The 22,167-nt window shown below is 37.7% G+C and overlaps 1 protein-coding gene across 1 annotated transcript in view; it reads left to right on the top strand.

The window, feature by feature from the left end:
- Positions 1-244: 244 nt before the first annotated feature.
- LOC106087731 (uncharacterized) overlaps positions 245-22,167 on the top strand; it is a 598,301-nt gene continuing 576,378 nt past the window's right edge. Inside the window, exon 1 of the mRNA XM_059367647.1 lies at positions 245-668. The gene's annotated coding sequence lies outside the window, so the exon portion shown is untranslated. The remainder of the gene's footprint in view (positions 669-22,167) is intronic.

Below are 22,167 nucleotides of genomic sequence, written 5' to 3'. Positions count from 1 at the left end.
CAGAGAGTTGGTCCCAAAGAGAGAGAGAGAGAGAGAGTGTGTGAAAGAGCTGTTGTATTGAGATTTAGAGAAATTTCCCTTTTATGAAAAAGCTAAGTAAAATGTTGGGAGTGCAGATGACACACAGTAATTTCCACACACAATTTCCCCAATTAGTTTTCGTGTAGCTTTTCCGACGTTATGACATGTTAACGGTGAATCTTAAAAAATTCTAACGTTTTAAAATACTTAAAAGATTTATTAGAAGAAAAAAAATCATACATGTAGATATATATAAAGAAAGAATACAATTAAAATATTTTTCAAATATTTATTGTTGTTACATGGTTAATGATTGTAAAATCCAATACAAGGAGAATTGTTAAAAATTAAAAAAAAAAGTTTTAAATATTGAAAGAAATAAAGATATATAAAAAAAAATACAAAATTAGTGTTAAACCTTTATCCCTCTTTACCCTAAAAGTAGAAAAAGTGAAAAATTTAAAAGAAAAAAAATATTGTTTAAAAAAATTCAAATTAAATATTTAAACTCGTTTAATGGAGAAAAGTTGAAAAAAGAGAAAAATTATATAGAATAGAAAGTTTCAAGTAAACCACCACCACTATACATCATTAACGTCATCTGTGTTGCCGTCGTCGTCAACCTTTTCTGGAGCATGTAAATAAAAGTAATTTATTAAATTGTGTTCTCCTCTTGTGTTCAATGTCCCCTTTTTGTTGCTCTATCAATTATTCATATCGATATCATGATTTGCAAAGACTTGGCCCCGAGTAGAGTTAAGTTGAGTTGAGTTTGTTTTGTGCGTGTGTTTTATTTTTTTTGTGGCTAAGTTTCTTCTGCCTTCTCAATGGCAGATGAAACTTGTTAAGAAAACTTAAGTTGAAACGAAACTGATTTTTTAGTTGCAAAGAGTTGTTGCCTAAAGTGTTGTCGAGTTCTTTTGCGAGTTGCCTTTTCCGCCTCCATTCTATACAATGTTTGCCTTGCCATCAATATTCAATGAACAAGAACAAATCCATATGCCAAAAACACCACTTCATCTTATTCTGTGGAAGAGCAGGAAAATATTCATCTAGTATTCCTCTTTCTACAAACAAGGATTCAAAGAAATTGAAGTTCCTCTTATATATCCTCTTAACTACATTTTGGATATTTCAACAAGACACAAAAATAAAATTGAAGGACTTTTTCTCCCAAAAAAGAAAAATATATAGGAATTTCCAATTGAATTAGTTTGGAGGCCATATGACACATGTTCTCCTTATAAAATTAAGCAGCGAAGCTTGAAGCAGCAGTGTGCGAGTCTGTGAGTGTGATTTTATTGGCTGTATGTTACCAAAAAAATAATATTATCTCCAACAAACGTGACTTTGAGTATAATTCAAAGAAAATAATTCGCAATACCTTTTGTTAAGTTTACAAAAAACATATGATGATAATTTTAAAAGGATCCTATTTTCAAGCCCATTAAAATAATGTGAACGTGACAGGAAAACTGAGGAAATCTTTAAATAAGGAAATCATTTTGTTAAAACTGCATTTACAGATTATGTATGATAATAACTAGAGACCGGATTTATTGCAAGAGCACATTTTGTACGAATGAACGTATTGAAGTCGCGATATCACATAAATGATTTTTGAAGTTTTACAACATCGTCGGGTTCATATCACTCCTCAGTCAGCATCCGTAAAAAGTTATTTATGGGGGTCAACGAAAGCAGTGGCTATAAAATGTTGGAACCATATGGAGTTCAAGTGAAAGGTATTTGAGAATAGGTCGGTTCGGCCGGGCCGAATCTTATATACCCTCCACCATGGATCCCATTTGTCGAGTTCTTGCCACGGTATCTATTTTTACGCAAACAAAGGATAAAAGAAAAGAATTGCTATGTTATTGGAACAATATCAATTTATGGTTCATTTCGGACCATAATTGAACTGTATATTGGAAACCATATGAGAAGTCATTGTATAAAATTTCAGCCAAATTTAGTATAAATTGCGCACTTAAGGGGTTGAACAAGTAAAATAGGGAGATCGGAAGTAAATAAGAGCTGCATAAGGCTATAAACCATCAGAAAAAATGCCATGCATTTTCGACACGTATGTTATAGGTCATGAGAGAAGTCATTGTACAAATTTTCAGCTAAATCGGATAATAATTGCGCCCCCTAGTGGCCCAAGAATTCAAGACCCTAGATCGGTTTATATGACAGTTATATAAGGTTATGGACCGATTTGAACCATACTATGCACAGTTGTTGAAAGTCCGAAGAAACCACCTCATGCAAAATTTCAACCAAATCGGATAATAATTGCGTCCTCTAGAGGCTCAAGAGGTCAAGACCCCAGATCGGTTTATATGGCAGCCAAATCAGGTAATGGACCGATTTGAACCATACTCAACACAGTTGTTGAGAGTCACAACAAAACACCTCATGCAAAATGTCAGCAAAATCGGATAATAATTGCGTCCTCTAGTGGCTCAAGAAGTCAATACCCCAAATCGGTTTATATGGCAGCTATATCAGGTTATGGAAAGATTTGAACTATACTCAACACAGTTGTTGGAAGTCATAATAAAACACCTCATGCAAAAATTCAGTTGAAATTCTTATTTGCGCACTAAACAGTATAAAATGGTACTTTCTTTCTTAAAATTGGTATACGGATACATTTTTCCTGTCTATATTGGGCAACTAGTAGATTTTTCCGAAATTTCTATATAAATGTAATGAAAATAATTTCTCTATGGATTGAAAGTTGGTATACAGCTACACCTTGCAGTATATTGAGCGACTGTAACAATTTTGGAAATAATGTATTGTTCTACACATAAAGACCGATCTGCCGATTAATTCTTAGGCCCATAAAATCTAAATTTATTATCCGACTTTGCTGATGTTTTAGACAGTGAGTTTTGTTAGGCTACTCTACATCTTTCTTCAGTTTGGCCCAGATCGGTCCAGATTTGGATATAGTTCCTACAAAGACTGATCTCTCGATTTAAGGTCTTGGGCCCATAAAAGGCACACGTATTGTCCGATTTCGTCGATATTTAGGACAGTGAGTTGTGTTAGGCCCCTCGATATCCTTCTTGAGGATGGATCAGATCAGTCCAGATTTGGATATCGCTACCATGTGGACCGATGTCTCAAATTAAGATCTTGGCCTCATAAAAGGCTTATTTAAAGGCTTATCAAACTATAACGACCAATATTGTACCAAACTGAACAGTGACTTGTATTTATTAGACCACTTAATATCCGTGCCGAATTTGGTCTAAATTTGCATAAATAATGCGATTTTCAGCGGAATATGATGAAAGGTGGTAAATATATGTATACCAGAGGTGGTGGGTATCCAAAGTTCGGCCCGGCCGAAGTTAATACCGTTATCCTCTGTGAAATTTTCATTCTAAATGTGAACAGAAATGAAGAAAAATTTCTAAGAATATGCGGCCGTTATAAATTATTGCATTTTACTCACAAAGAGCAAGATTTCGTTTTAAGATTTCGGCAATAAAGCCGCTGCAAAGTTTGAATAAGGGAAAATAGCGCAGAGTTTAACATGTCCCGTTGTGACGCTGAACGTCCAGGTTCGAATCCGAACATCGGAAATAATTTTCAGCGGTGATTATCCCCTTCAAATGCTGTGTGATACAATGTAATATTCATGGACAAATCTACATTACTTGGCAATTTGATGTGACAACGCTTTGGAATGGAAGTTTGAACTCAGAGTTATTGTATTTGCCTTAATAACAACACTTGTTAAATGTTTCCTTGAAAACTGGGATTTTAAAAGCTCTAGCATGAGATGAGATTACTCGAATCTCGGTATTCCCTTTGTTACACTTCCAAATATTGGTGGAAAACCCCAATGCTTTCTCAATCGCATTGAAGTTTTAAGTGTCCCTATATCTGTTGAAATCACACAAACTTTTTAGCAGCGGAAGCTAATTTTGCCCAAATTACTTCTTATTGAAGTGAATCAATTGGAATTTCAAATGAGCCAAATCCGAATCAATTTGATCTCTTCAGCCCCCAGAAGGCGCATATCTTAGACGATGTAGCTTAACTTGTCCACAAAGACTTCTGTTATGACTTTCGTTTCATAAAACCCGATCGGTAGATTTGACTAGTTGAGAACCTTCAATGAGCTTGAATGAGCCCATAATTTCAGCTTAAAATTATATGTGTACAAAGAACATGACAAATGCTGGCCTTGGTGGGAGGTATGTACATAAGATTCGGGCAGCTAGACGTAAACCGATTTTACTTCTATGAAATATTTGTTCTAATATAAAGGAGATCCGTCCGAACGATCTGCAAATCTATCAACTATTTCTGACGCGAATAAGTCTAGGCTGAGTATAAAAATTGAAATAGGAATCTGAATTGGTATTCTTACACAGGATAGACGATCGTTTAGAACCGACCCTATGCGATGGACTTGAGGATTTTTGCCAAGAAGTCATCATGTATGAGGTGCCCATGGCATTAAGCTCACGATTAAAGAACAAGGGAACAAGGGACCTTTTATGTGCAAAAACAGATCCTATTGATTTACTTTTTAGAATATACTAGCTGACCCGGGCCCGCCGCGCTGCTCCTTCTTTTACTTTATATGGAACAAACATTTTCCTTGGAATATTTATTTTCGAAGATCTTTTAGTGAAATACCATGCTAACTTGACTAACAGTTTAACAATATAAGTGCCTTTATCTGAATCCCATATGATCTTCATTGGTCTAAGAATTTAAGTTTTGATGTAAGGTGTACTACATTCTTGAAATACTTAATTTCAGCCCGGTATTCTCATGATGTCTGATTTAGTGGTGTTTTCGGGGGAGAGGTGCTCCCCCAGATACTTAGCCCTGAAAAAATATCAGTATCGTGCTCTTCTCCCAAATACCATTTATTTAAACCTCATATTGCCATTGGCTTAAGAGGAGTTTACAGGATGAGGCGTCCCCCAAGCGCATGGCCTCAAAATAGGTTATCAAATTCGTTTTCTAATCTCAAATACCTTTCATTTGAGCCACATATTGGCATGGTCGAAAAATGTTTTCCCTTTGATGATGATGCCCTAAATACATGGTCCTACATTTGGATATCAAACTCGTATTCTACTCCCAAATACCTTTATTTGAGCCCCATATTGCGATGGTCACTAAAAAGTTGCTGTTTGTGGGGTATTTTGGGAAAGGGGTAGATCCCCAGAAAATTAGTCCCGAAAATGGGTATCAATTCTTGATCTACCCCCCAATACCTTTCAATTAAGCTCCACATTGATATGGTCGGTAAATATGGCCGATTTAGGGGTGTTTTGGGGATTGGGGTGATCACCCAAACACTAAGTCCGGAAAATATATCAGCAACATGCTCTATTCTCATATATCATTTATTTGAACCCCATATTGTCATTGCCCTCAAAATGGGATATCAAATTCGTTTTCTAATCTCATTTAAATTTCTTATTGCAAAAGTCAGCAAATACGTCCGGTTTGGGGTATTGGCCCTAGAAACTATAAATATTTAATTCCTCTCCCTTTAAGACCCAAATTGTCTTGGTGAGAAAATACGTCCCATTTGGGGGTTGTTATGGTAGTGGGACGTCCCCTAGACAGTTGGCCCCTAATGTTGATATCAGATACGTGGTCTACTCCAACATAATTTGAGCCCCATATTTCCATAGTTGGCAAACATGGCCGGCTTGGGGGGTGTTATGGTAGTGGGACGTCCGCTAGACAGTTGGCCCCTAATGTTGATATCAGATACGTGCTCTACTCCCACATACCATTAATTTGAGCCCAATCTTTCCATAGTCGGCAAACATGACCGGCTTGGGGGGTGTTTTGGGGGATTGGCGGGCACTCAGTGGGTTGGCCTTGAAAATATATATCGGATTCGTGTTCCCCTTTAAAAACCCTTTTATTTGAGCTTCATATTGCAATAGTCAAAAATACTTACTATTTGGGTGGTGTTGTGGGGGTGGGATGGCCCCATTGACACTTTTCCCGAATATTGATATCAGATTGGTACTTTACTCCCAAAGACCTTTCGTTTGAGCCCCATATTGCTATGGTCGTAAATTTGTCCCCTCTGGGGGATGTTTTTGGTGAGAGGCGGCCCCCCAAACACTGGTCCCATATTTGGATATCAGATTCGTATTCTACATTTAAATACCTTTTATTTAAGCCCCATCTTCCCATGGTCAGTAAATAAGTCCAGTTTGGGGGGTGTTTTGGAGAAGGGGTGGACCCCCAGAAACGTGGTCCTACATTTGGATATCAGATTCATATTCTACTCGCAAATATCTTTCATTTGAGTCCCATATTGCCATGGTCGGTAAATATGTTAGATTAACTAACACTTGGTCCGACAATTGGATATCAGATAAGCTTTCTTATCCTGAATACCTATCATTTGAGTCCCATATTGTCGTGATTGGTCTAAACATATGTTTGGTAGGTTTTAGGGTGGGGCAGCCCCCTAGGTATCGCATCCGAAATTTGGGTACCAAATTTTTATTTTTAGGGTACTATATGAGAGCAAACAAAACTTCGCTTAAATCGCAAAACCCATCACCGAGATCTGGCGTTTCTGAAAATTAAGGTAAGGGGGAGGGTCCATTACCCTAATTTTCGAAAAAACAGCTTTTGTAGTAAAAACTCCCACTGAAGATCTTTAAGCTTCCAGTATATATGATATAAAGTTTACATTGTAAATTCATGTAAATCAGCTGTTGATACATTATCTGGGCCTGGCAATTTATACGTGTAGAAAGTTTTGATCGCCCTAAAGGTTCTTGATTTAGATTCAATTTTCTCAACCCCCTACGAACGTATTTCAGTAAGATACTCTTCAGACGCCTCGTTTCCTGAAAATTGTGCTCAAAAGTTAATAAAGCGCTTCATTACTTCTTCCATACACACTGTGACTTTTATATGGGGTCTATATCCACAACTGTACCGATATGGCCGCCCACTTGCAATCCCCAAACGACCTATCTCAATAAAATGTATCTGTGCAAAATTTCAAGCGGATTGTAATATTGATACACTTTTCAGAGCATAAGACATGAATGCCGTATGGGCAACATGTAATCTACATATATCCTTAAAGCTCCACTGAGCGAATGGGGAATCTCGACAGAATCTTGTTAGTAAAATTAAACATGATACTATTACCCCTGGGAGCATAGCCTCTTTCAAAGTTTTCGGTTTTTTCGAGACGTGTTTTAATGAAAATTGCAAAAGATTGTTAAGCCCTTAGCAAAGCAAACATTTGCCAAAGTTTTGGTTTGTTTTGCTTTTTAATTTTTTTTTTTGTTTTTTGAATAAATGTTAATGTTTTAATTTTCACATTTGTGAAAACCGTATCTAAAGAGATTGCCATGTTCATGCAGCAAAATACAAAAGTGTTTGCTGCTGGGAGACCTTTAAATGTGTGCGCTTTTAAAGGAAATCCTTTGAGACTTTTGTGGCATTTCGTAATTTTCCACAAAAACAAGATTCCCATGTATGCCGCCATGAGTGTGTGTGTGTGTGTCGGTGTGTTCACTCAAAAGAGTATTTCAGGTGTCAAATGTACAATGTTTATAAGCTGGGCCAAGACTTTATGAAATGGTGTGTGTGTGTGTGTATGTGTGCGCGTGTATAAGTGCGCGTGAGAGTTTCGTGTTAGTTTTGTGCAAACATTTCCCTCTCCGGTGTTTGCGTGTACACTTTTTTTGTTGTTTGGGCAGGTCTTTTTTAATTTTATTTTCTATAGATGGGGGGTAGGGGTAGGGAGATTTCCCCTCTTGTTTTCATAACCTGTCATGGTTGTATGAAACATGGCAAAAAAAAAACAAAGAATTGTTGTTAATATTTAATTATGCTGTGGCTTAAAAACAAACACCCTGGTCACAAGAGCACACAAACGCGCACCCATACAACCTCACTGCTACATGCCCAGACGATCTAATATGGGGCACACCAATACATTTCAAGAACAACAACAACAACAAGAAACAAACAAATATTAAATATGCACACATAAGAGTTAAGCTCAAGGCTTTGTTTGTTACACTTTTGGGTTGGATAAAACTCTCTCTCGTTTTCTGAAATATTTCAAAGTTTTGGTTTGTTGGTTTTGTAATAAAGCATATATGGGGCATATTTGGGGGAATTGTTTTTAATGACCTTCCTTGTGAAAGAAGGATAGATAAGCCCTTTATGAAAATAGCAAAAATTATCATTAATTTATTTTCATGTGAGTTTTATTTAATTTTCGAAATAAAAATAATTTTTATGCTCTTCTCATTCTGGTAGAAATAGCTCATTGTGTAGTTTTATCTCTAAGAGGTCAAAGGACTTTTTGGCGTAGAATTTGAGTAGAGCTCAACTTAGTCTGTGGAACGTTGCATAGCCGATTATTTAATGAACATTAAATTGTGGTAGATTTATCTACCGTTTTATGACAAAAATTCCTAAAACTTTCTATTTCAGAAATTTTTATGGCTAAATTCGATTTTCGAAAACTATTTTCTTTTTATCGCATTTCCAGAAATTTTTTCATATATTTCGATTATAGGCAGTTTTCGAGTTTTTATGCCCACCACCGAAGGATGGGGATATATTGATTTTGTCATTCCGTTTGCAACACATCGAAATATCAATTTCCGACCCTATAAAGTATATATTCTTGATCGTAGTAAAAATCTAAGACCAACTAGCCATGTTCGTACGTCTGTTGAAATCACGCCACTGTCTTTAAGAATAGAGATATTGAGCTGATACTTTGCTCACACTCCTTTTTTTTTGTCCATAAACAGGTTAAGTTCGAAGATGGGCTATTGATATAGCCCCCATATAGACCGATATGACGATTAAAGGTCTTAGGCTCATAAAAGCCACATTAATTGTCCGATTTTGCCGAAATTTCGGACAGTGAGTTTTGTAAGGCCCTTCGACATCCTTCCTTTATTTGGTCCGGATCGGTCTAGATTTGAATACAGCTGCCATATAGACCGATCTCTCGATTTAAGGTATTGGGCTCATAAAAGGCGGATTTATTGTCCGATTTTGCCAAAATTTGGATTTTCGACATCCTTCCTCAATTTGGCTCATATCGGTTCAGATTGGGATATAGCTGTCACCTAGACCGATTTTTCTATTTAAGGTTTTGGTCCCATAAAAGGCGCATTTATTGTCCAATGTCACCGAAGTTTGGTACAGTGAGTTGTGTTAGGCCACTCGACATCTCTCTTCAATTTGGTCCAGATCGGTCCAGATTTGGATATAGCTGCCATATAGACGGATCTCTCGATTTAAGGTTTTGGGCCCATAAAAGGAGCATTTATTGTTCGTGTTGTGTTAGGGCCTTCGACATCCTTCTTCAAGTTGACCCAGATCGGTCCAGATTTCTATATAGCTGTTATATGGACCGATCTCTCGATTTAAGGTCTTGGGCCTTTAAAAGACGCATTTATTTTCCGATTTCGTCGAAATTTGGGAAAGTGAGTTGTGTTAGGCCCTTCGAGATCCTTCTTCAATTTGACTGAGATCAGGTCTAGATTTGAATATAGCTGCCATATAGACCGATCTCTCGATTTAGGGTTTTGGACCCATAAAAGGAGCATTTATTGTCCGATTTCGCCGAAATTTGGGAAAGTGAGTTGTGTAAGGCCCTTCCACATCCTTCTTCAATTTGGCTCAGATTGGTCCAGATTTGGATATAGCTGCCATATAGACCGATCTCTCGATATAGGGTCTTGGGCTCATAAAAGACGCATTTATAATCCGACAATGTGGGACAATGAGTTGTTGTTAGGCCACTTGACATTGTTCTTCAAGTTGACCCTGATCGGTCTAGATTTGGATATACAATAGCTGCCATATGGACCGATCTCTCGATTTAAGATCTTGGGCCCATTAAAGACACATGTGTTGTCCGATTTCGCCGAAATTTGGGAAAGTGAGTTGTGTTAGGCCCTTCGATATCCCTCTTCAATTTGGATCAGATCGGTCAATTTTTGAATATAGCTGGCATATAGGCAAATCTCTTGATTTAAGGTCTTTGGCCCATAAAAGCTACATTTATTGTCCGATTTCGCCGAAATTTGGGGAGTGCGTTGTGTTAGGCCAATCGACATCGCTCTTTAATTTGGGCCAAATCGGTCCAGATTTGGATATAGCTGCCATATAGGCCAATCTCTCGATTTAAGATCTTGGGCCCATAAAAGCCGCATTTATAATCCGATTTCGCCGAAAATTGGGGAGTGCGTTGTGTTAGGCCAATCGACATCGCTCTTTAATTTGGGCCAAATCGGTCCAGATTTGGATATAGCTGCCAATCTCTCGATTTAAGATCTTGGGCCCATAAAAGACGCATGTGTTGTCCGATTTCGTCGAAATTTGGGAAAGTGAGTTGTGTTAGGCCCTTCGATATCCCTCTTCAATTTGGATCAGATCGGTCAATTTTTGAATATAGCTGGCATATAGGCAAATCTCTTGATTTAAGGTCTTTGGCCCATAAAAGCTACATTTATTGTCCGATTTCGCCGAAATTTGGGGAGTGCGTTGTGTTAGGCCAATCGACATCGCTCTTTAATTTGGGCCAAATCGGTCCAGATTTGGATATAGCTGCCATATAGGCCAATCTCTCGATTTAAGATCTTGGGCCCATAAAAGCCGCATTTATAATCCGATTTCGCCGAAAATTGGGGAGTGCGTTGTGTTAGGCCAATCGACATCGCTCTTTAATTTGGGCCAAATCGGTCCAGATTTGGATATAGCTGCCAATCTCTCGATTTAAGATCTTGGGCCCATAAAAGACACATGTGTTGTCCGATTTCGCCGAAATTTGGGAAAGTGAGTTGTGTTAGGCCCTTCGATATCCCTCTTCAATTTGGATCAGATCGGTCAATTTTTGAATATAGCTGCCATATAGGCCAATCTCTTGATTTAAGGTCTTTGGCCCATAAAAGCTACATTTATTGTCCGATTTCGCCGAAATTTGGGGAGTGCGTTGTGTTAGGCCAATCGACATCGCTCTTTAATTTGGGCCAAATCGGTCCAGATTTGGATATAGCTGCCATATAGGCCAATCTCTCGATTTAAGATCTTGGGCCCATAAAAGCCGCATTTATAATCCGATTTCGCCGAAAATTGGGGAGTGCGTTGTGTTAGGCCAATCGACATCGCTCTTTAATTTGGGCCAAATCGGTCCAGATTTGGATATAGTTGCCAATCTCTCGATTTAAGATCTTGGGCCCATAAAAGACGCATGTGTTGTCCGATTTCGCCGAAATTTGGGAAAGTGAGTTGTGTTAGGCCCTTCGATATCCCTCTTCAATTTGGATCAGATCGGTCAATTTTTGAATATAGCTGGCATATAGGCAAATCTCTTGATTTAGGGTCTTTGGCCCATAAAAGCTACATTTATTGTCCGATTTCGCCGAAATGTGGGCCTTAGACATCCCTCTTCAATTTGGCCCAGATCGGTTCAGATTTGGAATCAATCGGAATTTGGTCCAAATCGCACCATATTTCGATATAGCTGCTATTGGGGCATAAATTATGTATTTTCACCGGATTATTACGAAAGGTGGTTTACATATATACACGAGGTGGTGGGTATCCAAAGTTTGACCCGGCCGAACACTTTTCTTCTTATTTTTGCCTCTAAAGGGGAAGATTATTTAACTTCTCAATTTTTGTTTGTTTCTCTTTCGAGATGAGCTCAGTGATCGGAGATTTGTTTTGCAAACGGAAAAGGAAAGCCAGAGATCGCAAAACACACCAACCACTATGGGACGTGTTTCGTAATTTGGTTAGAATTACTCATCAGCCATATTAGGTGTGAAAGCTTCAAGGGCTGTACGTGCGGATCTTATACTGAATGTATTGTGAAAACGCCTCTATGATATATAACCACATTAAGCACAACCCTGTCTATTAGCTGTACTTTTCCCAATGCATGTATTTTTGTGAATGGGCAGATTTTTCGTCTACACAATTATACTACTCCCATGGTATACACTTGAATCTGTGCATCTGTTTGAAGTTGTACTGATGGCTTCGAATGCTAGACAACGGCAACGGTTCTCGCTATCCTTGAATTGCATTATACCCAACAAAATCCAAATTTGCGTATGACTGTTCTATTAATGAGCAGGAGCAACCGGAACATGGACAATAGGAATTGGGGGCTTCTCACTTATCTATGATTGCTGTCCGTTTCAAGTTTAAACTCTATGACAACGTACCTCCTCTTGCGATCTAGGAAAGCAGTCAAATGCTATTACAAAGCAAAAAAAACATTTTTCTGCCTTTTTTTGGGTGCTATTCTAATAGAAACAGATTACCCTATGGTCCGCAGCCGGACAATATCCGTTTGTATGAATAAGGACCATAATCAGTGGGAATATCAAGGGTCTAGCACAATTCGATGTGCTACATTTCTCCGAAATCAACAATATATATGGCTATTAAGGGCACAAGACCCTAAATTGGGAAATCGGAATATAGTATGACTGCCATATCCAAATGAATCCCGATCTTGACCAAAGTCACTTCAAATATCGAGGGGTACCTCAATTTACTACGCCACTGAACTTAACAGGTCTATGAAATACAAATAAAACTGAGCTAAGTTCAGCCGTGCCAAATCTTATATAACTTCCACCATGGATCGCATTTGTCAGGTTTTTTGCCCGATACCTCTTTTTAGACAACGAAAGCCCAATGATTAAGAATTGCTTTGCTATTGGAGCTATATCAGGTTATGAACCGATTCTGACCATACTTGGATGTTGGAGACCATAGTAAATGACATTTTGCAAAATTTCAGCCAAAGCTGATAAGAATTACGCCCTCTACAGACTCAAGAAGTATTATCGGGTGCTCAGTTTATATATGGGAGCTGCATAAGGTTATCGACCGGTTCAGACCAAATTTGGCACGAGTCATAGAAAAAGTCACGATTAACAATTTCAGCCAAATCGAATAAGAAATGCGCCCTCTAGATGCTCATGTAGTAAAATCGGGAGTTCGGTTTGTCTGCGAGCTATAGTAACAGGTTATGGATCGGTTCAGACCATATTTGCGCAACATTTCAGCCAAGGTGCAAATGTTATGCGATCAGCATGATATTCGGGGAGGATATTTAGGAATTTAAAAAGCTCACAGTACTTAATTTCAGGAAAACGAAATCGGGTAATAAATTCGCTATTTAGGGGTTAAAGGCCTTCAATTGGGAAATCGATCTTTATGGCTATACCAAATATTGTCCAATCGAAACCATAGTCGGCATGGACACCTAATACAGCTTACTGTGTTTATTTTCAGTGAAATCGGGCAATAAATCCGGATTTTATGGGCCTGAGGCCTTAAATCGGGAGGTCGATTTATATGGGAGCTACATAAAGAAAAAGAACGATTTGGATATTTCAGAAAATAAATGCGGCTTTTATGGACCTGAGACCTTAAATCGGGAGATCGATGTATATGGGTGCTATACGAAGACAAAGACCGATTTGTACCATTCTCGGATCGGATATTAAGGATTTTAACACAAATTATTGTCTAAAATTCGACCTTATCAGGTAGTAAATTAAGATTTTTTTGGCCTTAGACTTTATATCTGTCCACCATGTGACGCTGATATGGGGTTTTGGACAATGAGGGTATTCCAGGAAATGAGAGGGCGGACGAGTGCGCCAGGAGGGGCTCGTCTGCGTCGGGCGGACCAACCACCGATCTTGCCTACGTGCCATTTGTCGAGCTACTGAACACAGTAGAGGGGATGGCCAGGGCGGCGTCGGTGGCAAGATGGAACTAGGTGGATAATTGCCGGCCTGCAAAGGCGCTCAGACCTGCCATCGACCGGGGGAGGACGTGTGAGTTGCTGGCGTGCGCTAAGCGGTCGATGAGTATCTGAACAGGAGTCATAACCATATAGCCATAGGCCGCATGGCGGCGTGCATTGTATCATTGTGCGGTATACAATGATTTCTCCAGGAGTTGCCTCGGCGAGGATGAGGAGGAGACTATCGAGAACTTGCTGTGTTCATGTCCGGATCTGCAGAACAACTGTGATCTGGGTGAACTTGCGAACGTACCTCTGGTAGGTCTCCTGAGATTTGTTGAGGGAACAGTGTGGTTTCGACGGGGGGTGCCATAAGATCCGGCGTATTTACATCCATGCTTTCATGGGGATGGACGTTTTTCAACCCCCGCTTGGGTTCTTCATTCCTCCTGTTGTTCTTTTATTCGTGTATAACCTCTTGTCATAAGTTTCACTTCTCCTTTCTCTTGCCTTTCTTTCTAGGATAGCATAATGGGTCAAACTGGCCTCCGAGTGAACTCACTTTGGTGGGCAACCCACTCAACCTAACCTAACCTATATTAAAAGATTGCTGTACATGGGTGCTAAATTAAAATATAGTCCGATTTAGACCATACAAAGTACAGATGTTGGGGACTCTAATACAAATTATTGTGTCAATTTTCGAACTAATCGAGTAATAAATACAGCTTTTATGAGCCTAAGACCCTGACTCGGGCGATCAGACTATGAGGAGGCTATATCAGTATATAGTCCTGTGTAGCCATGTTCTTATTTAACCTGCCTGTAGACATAACAATAATCGCTGCAAAGTTTCATCTCAATATCTTAATTTTTATACCCTCCACCATAGGATGGGAGTATACTAATTTCGTCATTCTGTTTGAAACATTTCTTGAGCCTCTAGAGGGCGCAATTCTCGTTCGATTTTATTGAAATTTCGCACGTAGTGTTTTGGTAGCACTTTCAACAACTACGCTAAGAATAGTTCATATCGGTCCATGTGGCAGCTATATGCCATATAAACCGATCTTGGGTCTTGACTTCTTGAGCCTCTAGAGGGCGCAGTTCTCGTCTGATTTAACTTAAATTTTGCACGTAGAGTGCGATTTGGTTGAAATCCCGATTGATAAGTATACCAATTGGCTTAGAATCACTTTCTGATTCGATTTAGCTATGTCCGTCTGTCTGTCCATGTATTCTTGTGATCAAGTTACAGGTCGCATTTATTATCCGATTGTCATTAAATTTGGCCCAAGTCTCTTTTTTGGCCCAACTATTACTATTTTTGATTTGGAAAAAAAATCGGCTCAGATTAGGATATAGCTCCCATATATATCTTTCATCCGATATCGCCTTTTAAGGCTCTAGAAGCCACAGTTTTGGTCCGATCTTGTCAAAATTTGGCATGGAGTGTGCTATTCAACTACGTCATATATGTGCAAAATTGCATAAAGATCGGTTCAGATTTAGATATATATATCTTTCATCCGATATCGCCTTTTAAGGCTCTAGAAGCAACAATTTTGGTCCGATCTTTACAAAATTTGGCATGGGGTGTTTTATTCAACGTACTCATATGTGTGCAAAATTTCGTCAAAATCGGCCCAGAGTTAGATATAACTCCCATATATAACTTTCATCCGATATGGAATTTTAAGGCTATAGCAGCCTAAATTTTGATCGGATCTGTACAAAATTTTGCACGAAGTGTTTTCTTTAAAGTTTCAATGGTATGCTTTATTTGACGTCTTCATAAGTGTGCAAAATTTCATAAAAATCGTCTCAGATTTAGATATACCTCCCATATATATCTTTTATCCGATTTGGACTCCAAAGGCTGTAGTAGGCACAATTTTGGCCCGATTTTTACAAAATTTTGCGTAAGTTGGTTTATTTAAATTCCCTATGCGAGTGCAAAGTTTCATATAAATCACTCTAGATTAAGACATAGCTCACATATAAGTCTTTTGGCCGATATGGTCTATTTAAGTTCAACCTTAACAAGATGTTGTACGAGGTGTTTTATTTGACATGCAAAATTTCATAAAATTCGGTGTAGATTTAGATATCGATCCCCGATATATCTTTCATCCGAAATAGACTTTAGCCTGTAGAAATCAAAATTTTCGTCCGATTTTGCACGAGACGTTTTATTTGACGTTCCAATACGTGCGCAAAATTTCATTAAAATCGGTCCTGATTTAGATATAGCTCCAGTGTATATATTTCATTCGATATGGACTTTTAAGGCAGTAAAAACCACATCTATAGGTCACATCTTTACAATATAGGGCGGGGGATGTTTTATTTGACGTCCCAGTATATGTCATCAAAATTGGCACAGGTTTCGATATAACTCCCATATAATCTTTTATCCGATATGATCTTGTAAGGATGTGGAAATTTGACAAGAACGATTTTTTAATGTCTCTCGATATTAATGGTGAATATCATAGAAATCGGTTCAGATTTGGATATAGCTTCCATATATATGTTCGTCCGATTTGCTGTAATACAGCAATAAAATGGTCATTTGTTAACCGATTTTCCCGAAATTTGGCAAGAGGGATTTTCTTATGACTCTAGACATTATTGGTGAATTTCATAGTAATCGGTTCAGGTTTGCATATAGCTCCCATATATATGTTCGTCCGATTTGCAGTAATACAGCAATAAGATGATCATTGGTTACCCGATTCTCTCGAAATTTGGCAAGAAGGAGTTTCTTATGACTCTAGACATTACTGGTGAATTTCATAGCAATCGGTTCAGATTTAGATATAGCTCTCATATATATATCGCTCGATTTTCACTCCTAGACCCACCGCAAGCGCATTTATTTACCAAACTTCCCAAATAGAGTACGCAAACGAACTTCGGCTGAATAGCTCCAATCTATCTATAAAGACTATTTGGATTTCATGACATATGTTCTCCTTAACTCATAAAGACTTCTTTCTTTGTGCAAATAGTAAAAGTTCGTGTGCTGCAAACGTTTTTGTGGTTTAACAAACGGAAACACGTTTCATGTTGTATTCAAATATTGCCGGGTGTTGAATGTGTGTTTCTATTTCTCTTGCCTTACGAGAAAATGCCACCAAAAAAAAAATGCAATACTTTTTTTGGTTGGCCAGAAATGTTTGCTTATTATATTTATATCAAGTATGTCATGTCGAGCACTGACGGAAATTCAAATTAAGTCCCATTTGTTAAGGCTCCAATGTTTGGTGACTGCTGATGTTTGACTGCCTGTATGCCTGCCTGCTTGCCTTTGTGGACATTGTAGATTTTTTTCGTTTCGTTTCGAAGATGAACGTATGCCTATAATGTAATTCAAAGAAGTGACGCATATGGAGGAAATGGTTCAAGGTTGTTGCTTTTTCTCACAACGCATGGACGACAAGGGTTCTCATTTTTTTTTTTTGATCTGATAGTTTTGTTTTCATACTTTGAGTGAGAATGTTCCGTCAAGGGAATTCTGTTGGGGGCGGAAATGACAAGAATATGTCAAAATAAAATTTAATTAAGCGTTTCAAGTTACTCATTTTTTGATGAAGAGTGTTGCATGTTTAATAATTATGAGGGCCCAAAGAAAATGTGACAACTTGTCTTGACAACGTGACAACGTGTCTTACGCTCTATGGCATTTTGTTTTGGATACAATTTAGGGAAATATGATGCATTAGGTTTCGATTTTGTCAGTGCGAAACACCACATTCTAAATTTCAGCCAAATCGGATAATAGTCGCACCCTCTCGAAGCTAAAGAAATCAAATCTGGAGATCAGTTTATATGGAAGCTTTTTCAGGGTATAGATCAGCTAGCACAAAAAACACCCAGAGAAAAGTTCAAGTTACCAAACATGCTCATTTCAGTACCATACGGTATTGATAGTAAAGCAGCACCGTATTATACGAAAACATTACCGTTTGGTATTAGCCTTATTACCAAACTGGTATTGGTTTTAATACTAATATGTAAATAGTTTTGGCACCATTCCGTTATTGGCTTTAGTACCACACTGTTATTGATTATGCCACCATAATTTTATTTTGATTATTTATGTTAATTATTAAAAAAAAGTATTGAATTGATACCAAATGGTATTAAAAATCTTTGCCAATGATGTACACAAAATAATACCAGGTGGTATTGGTCAAGTACCGTAGTTTTTCTATCAATGTACTTGGTACGGGTATTGGAAGTCATAACCAAACAACACATGCAAATTTTCAACCAAAACGGGTAATAAATGTGGCTTCTAGAAGCACAAGACGACAAACAGAGAAATCGGTTTATGTGTCTTTTAGAAGCTCAAGAAGGCGAACTGAGAGATCGTGTTGCGGTGCAAAATTGTACAACTCTGGCTTGGCTTGTCAATCATGACAACTAGACGCTACGCTTTACAACACTCCACCACTGACAACATGATATGCGGAAAAAAATGATGAAGAAGAAAGAGAATGCAAAACGTATAGACATTCACTCTTTCGTCTAACATCTCTTGAAAAGAAAATTAAATTATTCATCGAGACTGTGACGTCAATGTAAAAGCGACCGATTAAAATAAGCTCCTAATGTAAAGCACAAGTGTATGTATAAAAGAAAGAGTAATAAGAAAACCCCTGTAACAAATTATTGAAATAATAAAATGAATTTCCAGATTTTAGCTGTCTGAATAAATAAGCTGAAAATACGCTTTCGTTTTTTTTTTGATAATCGGCGCCTCAACAGATCGGTTTATATGGTTTTTATTTGCGCCCTCTAGATACTCGAAATATACAAAATACCGAACAATATCGATCGAATCTAATAAGAAGTATTTGTGCAGAATTTCAAGCGGCTAGGCTTATTCGTCCCGAATTGAGAATGCTCTCGAAAGACTAATGGACGGACAGACAAATGTAAAAAAAATGTCAACACTCTTAAGAGGAGGATATATGCCAATTTTAAATAGGATCGATTTAGACCACATTCCTTACACATAGTAAAAGTCTGAAAAAAAAGGCATTGTGCAAAATTTTGCGAAGATAGGTTGAGAAATGCGCTGACAAAGGTTAATAGGACAGTACATACAAATGGGAGTTATTTCTAACTCTAGATCGATTTCGGCAAAAGCCCAGACATATTACGGCTGTCGAAGACAAAGCGTTATGCAAAATGTTGAGAATTTTGGTTGATAAAAAGTCGGGCCACATATATACATGGGAACAACATAAAACTCGTGCTAAGTATTGTGAGATTTGGTTAACAAATGACCACATAATTGCTGTTTTAGTCCAAATCAGGCTAAAATATGCCTAAATTCCAAAATGTTAGTCACTTTGTATTCGAACAATGCATAGTGTTTCAAATTGCCGCGGTACTAAATTTTGCATTATATGCAAATTTGCCCATGGGCATTCCAGAAAGGGACAAAGCCAAACTTCTCACACATCAATGAGTGCAATCCGTTAATGATAATGGGCTTCCTTTTTAAAGCCGAGTCCTCTTTTGGAGAAGAAGTTTTAACATAGCATAGTACCTCATATATGCCGCCAGCATTAGGAGGGGATAACCATCGCTGACATTTTTTTCTGATGGTCTTGGTACATTTATACAAAGCCCATATTTGCTTAGTTTCGATACGATATTTAAACACAGCAGTATAACGGTATCCAAAATTTGCATTGTTAAATTTTGTAAGTCAGCCTCTATGTGAGAGCTATCGGAATCTGAACCCATTTTCCTCAGTTACAATGCATTGTCTCTAGGCCAAAAGAATTGCCTCTGCCATATTCATTTTTAGTACTTTTTCTCAACGGAAAAAGTACCCATTCCAACGGAATGTGTAGAGTTTGTAAAGTTTCCCAGAGGAAAGGGTAGGTTGAGTACATTATCCTAAAGAAAAGGGTTGTTTTAGTACCCTTATCCAAAGCAAAGGGTAGCTCAAGTACCATTTTCAAAGTAAAAGGTAGTTTCAGAACCCCTTACCAAAGGAAAGGTTAGCTTTAGTAACCTTATTCAAAGGAAAGGCTAGCTTTAGTACCATTTCCCAAAGGAAAGGCTAGTTTTAGTACCCTTTCCCATAGGCAACGGTAGGTTTAGTTTCCTTTCCCAAAGGAAGGGGTAAATTGAGTACCCTTTCCCAAAAAAAGGGTAGTTTCAGTACCCATTTCCAAAGGAATGGGTGTCTTAGTACCTTTCCCTAAAGGAAAATGTAATTTTAGTAACTTTCCCAAAGAAAAGGGTAGTTTCAGTACCCTTTCCCCAAAGAAAAGGGTAGTTTTAGTACCCTTTCCCAAAAGAAAAGGGCAGTTTTAGTAACGCTTCCCAAAGAAAAGGGTAGTTTTAGTACGGCTTCCCAACGAAAAGGGTAGATTTAGTAGCCTTAAACTACCCTTCCCAAAAGAAAGGGTAGCTTAAGTACCGCTTCTCAAAGAAAAGGGTAGTTTTAGTACCCTTTTCTAAGAGAATAGGTAGTTTTAGTACCCTTTTCTAAGAGAATAGGTAGTTTTAGTACCCCTACCCAAAGGAAAGAGTAGTTTTAGTAGCCTTGTTCAAAGAAAAGAGGAGTTTTAGGAAAGGAAAGGGTAGTTTTAGTACCGCTTCTCAAAGAAAAGGATAGTTTATGTATCCTTTTCTGAGGGAAAGGATAGTATTGGTACCCTTTGGTACCCCTTTAGTAACCGTGCCCAAAGGGAATGGTAGTACTAGTACCCTTTTATAAAGAAATGTGTTGTTTTAGCACCCCTTCTCTAAAGAAAAGGTAGTTTTAGTACCATTACCCAAAGAAAAGGGTAGTATTAGCATCCTTTCCCAAAGGAAATGGTAGTTTAAGTACAATTTCCCGAAGGAAAGGATAGTTTCCATACCCTTTCCAGGGCAGTTTAAGGAGCCTTCCAGTTTAAACTAAAAGAAGGCTGTTTTAGTACCCTTTCCCAGAGAAAAGGGTAGTTTAAGTACCCTTTCCCCAAAGGAAAGGATAGTTTTAGTACCCTTTCCTCAAGGAAAGGGTAGTTTTAGTAGCCTTTCCCTAAAGGATAGATAGTTGTGGTATCTCTTCCCAAAAGAAAGGGTAGTTCTTGTACCATTTCCCAAAGGAAAGGATAGTTTAGTACGGTTTCCCAAAGTAATGGGTTGTTTTAGTACCCTTTCCCAAAGGAATGGTTAGTTTTAGTACCTTTCCCAAAGGAAAGGATAGTTTTAGCATCCTTTAAAAAAGGTAAAGGTAGTTTTGGTACACTTTCCCTAATGAAGGGGTAGTTTTAGTACCCTTTCCCAAAGGAATGGTTAGTTTTAGTACCTTTCCCAAAGGAAAGGATAGTTTTAGCATCCTTTCAAAAAGGTAAAGGTAGTTTTGGTACACTTTCCCTAATGAAGGGGTAGTTTTAGTACCCTTTCCCAAAGAAATGGGTAGTTTTTGTTTTCTTTCCCAAAGGAAAGGGCACCCTTTCTCAAGAAAATTTTAGTTTTAGTTAAATTTTTCAAGGGCTCTTACACTACACTCCCCTTTCCCAAAGGGGAGTGTAGTTTTAGTACCCTTTCTCAAAGGAAAGTTTGAGAAATTGGTTAACAAATATAAAAAGTTACAACGGGTATTGATATTGGATATAAAATCGTAAATTTTTTTCACAAGCATCTTTACACTACACTCCCCTTTCCCAAAGGGGAGTGTAGTTTTAGTACCCTTTCTCAAAGGAAAGTTTGAGAAATTGGTTGAAAAATATAAAATGTTACAACGGGTATTGATATTGGATATAAAATCGTAAATTTTTGTCACAAGCATTCTTAAATTCCTTTTCTCATACATGTTTCTCAAGGCAATCAACTTAACCTCCAACTTATAAATAAGGATAAATAAATAAATAAATTGTTTAATTCGAAAATTTCTGGAAACCGTTTTATTATGGAATACATGTACGATTATTTCCTCAAATGCTTTAAATGACACATCAAATGTTTCCTGGAATCAATTAACCCTCAATTGATTTCAATTGTTATGTATATGTACGAGGTCTGATCATTAAATAATCGATGTTTAAAATTTTTTCAATAAGTATTTATTCATGAGTTACTATCTCCTATCTTCTCTCCCTCAAAGTAAACCCCTTCAAATATTTTTCCACTTTTTTCTGTTTCTTCCAATACTCGAAACGCTTCTAAATACGCGCTTTTTGGTTACACTAAACTTAATTCAGTTTCTTTGATCCATTTTTTTTTTTCAAAAATTAAAAAATTCGAAGAGCACACCAAAACACAACTATCTTTTCTATCTGTCAAAAACTAACTGACAATCCAAAATGACAGATATTACCAGCATACGTATATGACAGATATGT

Source organism: Stomoxys calcitrans, chromosome 4 (genome assembly GCF_963082655.1).
Source record: "Stomoxys calcitrans chromosome 4, idStoCalc2.1, whole genome shotgun sequence".
In the NCBI taxonomy this organism is placed as follows: Eukaryota; Metazoa; Arthropoda; class Insecta; order Diptera; family Muscidae; genus Stomoxys; species Stomoxys calcitrans.
This window is presented reverse-complemented; position numbering and strand designations above follow the sequence as displayed.